The following is a 4,023-nucleotide window of genomic DNA, read 5'->3' on the forward strand; positions in this document are numbered from 1 at the left end:
GTAGTGATGATAGTGGTGATGATAGTGGTGATGGTGGTGGTGGTGATGGTGGTGATGATATTGGTGATGATAGTGGTGGTGATGATGGTGGTGATGGTGGTGGTGATAGTGGTGATGATGGTGGTGGTGATGGTGGTGGTGATAGTGGTGATGATAGTGGTGATGGTGGTGGTGGTGATGGTGGTGATGATATTGGTGATGATGGTGGTGGTGATAGTGGTGATGATAGTGGTGATGATGGTGGTGATGATAGTGGTGATGATGGTGGTGGTGATAGTGGTGATGATAGTGGTGATGATGGTGGTGATGATAGTGGTGATGATAGTGGTGATGATAGTGGTGATGGTGGTGATGATGGTGGTGATGATAGTGGTGGTGATGGTGGTGATGATAGTGGTGATGATAGTGGTGGTGATAGTGGTGATGATGGTGGTGGTGATGGTGGTGATGATAGTGGTGATGATAGTGGTGATAGTGGTGATGATAGTGGTGATGATATTGGTGATGATATTGGTGATGATATTGGTGATGATAGTGGTGATGATAGTGGTGATGATGGTGGTGATGATATTGGTGATGATATTGGTGATGATGGTGGTGATGATGGTGGTGATGATATTGGTGATGATGGTGGTGATGATATTGGTGATGATGGTGGTGATGATAGTGGTGATGATAGTGGTGATGGTGGTGGTGATGATATTGGTGATGATATTGGTGATGATGGTGGTGATGATGGTGGTGATGATATTGGTGATGATGGTGGTGATGATGGTGGTGATGATAGTGGTGATGATAGTGGTGATGATGGTGGTGATGATAGTGGTGATGATAGTGGTGATGATGGTGGTGATGATAGTGGTGGTGATAGTGGTGATGATATTGGTGATGATGGTGGTGATGATGGTGGTGATGATATTGGTGATGATGGTGGTGATGATAGTGGTGATGATAGTGGTGATGGTGGTGGTGATGATAGTGGTGATGATGGTGGTGATGATAGTGGTGATGATGCTGGTGATGGTGGTGGTGATGATAGTGGTGATGATAGTGGTGATGGTGGTGATGATAGTGGTGATGATAGTGGTGATGATGGTGGTGGTGATATTGGTGATGATAGTGGTGATGATGGTGGTGATGATAGTGGTGGTGATAGTGGTGATGATGGTGGTGGTGATAGTGGTGATGATAGTGGTGATGATGGTGGTGATGATAGTGGTGATGATAGTGGTGATGATGGTGGTGATGATAGTGGTGGTGATAGTGGTGATGATAGTGGTGATGATGGTGGTGATGATGGTGGTGATGATAGTGGTGATGATAGTGGTGATGATAGTGGTGATGATGGTGGTGATGATGGTGGTGATGATAGTGGTGATGATAGTGGTGATGATAGTGGTGATGATAGTGGTGATGATGGTGGTGATGATGGTGGTGATGATAGTGGTGATGATAGTGGTGATGATGGTGGTGATGATAGTGGTGGTGATAGTGGTGATGATAGTGGTGATGATGGTGGTGATGATGGTGGTGGTGATAGTGGTGATGATGGTGGTGATGATAGTGGTGATGATAGTGGTGGTGATGGTGGTGGTGATGGTGGTGATGATGGTGGTGGTGATGATGGTGGTGGTGATAGTGGTGATGATAGTGGTGGTGATGGTGGTGATGATAGTGGTGGTGATGATAGTGGTGGTGATGGTGGTGATGATAGTGGTGGTGATAGTGGTGGTGATGGTGGTGATGATGGTGGTGATGATTGTGGTGGTGATAGTGGTGATGATAGTGGTGATGATGGTGGTGATGATAGTGGTGGTGATGATGGTGGTGATGATAGTGGTGATGATGGTGGTGATGATAGTGGTGATGATAGTGGTGATGATAGTGGTGATGATGGTGGTGATGATGGTGATGATGATGGTGGTGATGATAGTGGTGATGATGGTGGTGATGATAGTGGTGGTGATGGTGGTGATGATGGTGGTGGTGATAGTGGTGATGATAGTGGTGATGATAGTGGTGGTGATGGTGGTGATGATGGTGGTGATGATGGTGGTGGTGATGGTGGTGATGATAGTGGTGATGATGGTGGTGATGATGGTGGTGGTGATGGTGGTGATGATAGTGGTGATGATAGTGGTGATGATAGTGGTGGTGATGGTGGTGATGATAGTGGTGATGATGGTGGTGGTGATAGTGGTGATGATGGTGGTGGTGATAGTGGTGATGATGGTGGTGATGATGGTGGTGATGATAGTGGTGGTGATAGTGGTGGTGATAGTGGTGGTGATGGTGGTGGTGATAGTGGTGATGATAGTGGTGATGATAGTGGTGGTGATGGTGGTGATGATGGTGGTGGTGATAGTGGTGATGATAGTGGTGATGATGGTGGTGATGATGGTGGTGGTGATAGTGGTGATGATGGTGGTGATGATGGTGGTGGTGATGGTGGTGGTGATGGTGGTGATGATGGTGGTGATGATGGTGGTGGTGATAGTGGTGATGATAGTGGTGGTGATGGTGGTGATGATAGTGGTGGTGATGATAGTGGTGGTGATGGTGGTGATGATAGTGGTGGTGATAGTGGTGGTGATGGTGGTGATGATGGTGGTGATGATGGTGGTGATGATAGTGGTGATGATGGTGGTGATGATGGTGGTGATGGTGGTGGTGATGGTGGTGATAGTGGTGATGATGGTGGTGATGATAGTGGTGATGATAGTGGTGATGATGGTGGTGATGGTGGTGGTGATGGTGGTGATGATAGTGGTGGTGATGGTGGTGATGATAGTGGTGATGTTGGTGATGATAGTGGTGATGATAGTGGTGGTGATGGTGGTGATGATGGTGGTGATGATGGTGGTGGTGATAGTGGTGATGATAGTGGTGATGATGGTGGTGATGATGGTGGTGGTGATAGTGGTGATGATAGTGGTGATGATGGTGGTGATGGTGGTGGTGATGGTGGTGATGATGGTGGTGATGATAGTGGTGATGATAGTGGTGATGTTGGTGATGATGGTGGTGATGATGGTGGTGATGATGGTGGTGATGATAGTGGTGATGATAGTGGTGGTGATAGTGGTGATGATGGTGGTGATGGTGGTGATAGTGGTGATGATGGTGGTGGTGATAGTGGTGATGATGGTGGTGGTGATGATAGTGGTGGTGGTGATGATAGTGGTGATGATGGTGGTGATGATGGTGGTGGTGATAGTGGTGATGATGGTGGTGATGGTGGTGATAGTGGTGATGATGGTGGTGGTGATAGTGGTGATGATAGTGGTGGTGATGATAGTGGTGGTGGTGATGATAGTGGTGATGATGGTGGTGATGATGGTGGTGGTGATAGTGGTGATGATGGTGGTGGTGATAGTGGTGGTGATGGTGGTGATGCTGGTGGTGGTGGTGATGGTGGTGGTGATAGTGGTGAGGTGATGGTGGTGATGATGGTGGTGATGATGGTGATGATGATGATGGTGATGATGATGGTGGTGATGATAGTGGTGATGATGATGGTGGGTGGTGATAGTGGTGATGATGATGGTGGTGATGATAGTGGTGATGATGATGGTGGTGGTGATAGTGGTGATGATAGTGGTGGTGGTGATGATAGTGGTGGTGATGATGGTGGTGATGATGGTGGTGATGATGGTGGTGATGATAGTGGTGATGATGATGGTGGTGGTGCTGATGATGATGATGCTAGTTGTGATGCTGGTGATGATAGTGATGGTGATGATGATGGTGATGATGGTGATGATGGTGATGATGGTGATGATGGTGATGATGTTGGTGATGGTGATGATGGTGATGATGGTGATGATGATGGTGATGATGGTGATGATGATGGTGATGATGATGGTGGTGATGATGCTAGTTGTGATGCTGGTGATGATAGTGATGGTGATGATGGTGATGATGGTGATGATGGTGATGATGGTGATGATGGTGATGATGATGGTGATGATGGTGGTGATGGTGGTGATGGTGGTGATGGTGGTGATGGTGATGATGGTGATG

Source organism: Lampetra fluviatilis, unplaced genomic scaffold, assembly GCF_964198595.1.
Source record: "Lampetra fluviatilis unplaced genomic scaffold, kcLamFluv1.1 SCAFFOLD_1288, whole genome shotgun sequence".
NCBI classification, from domain to species: Eukaryota; Metazoa; Chordata; class Hyperoartia; order Petromyzontiformes; family Petromyzontidae; genus Lampetra; species Lampetra fluviatilis.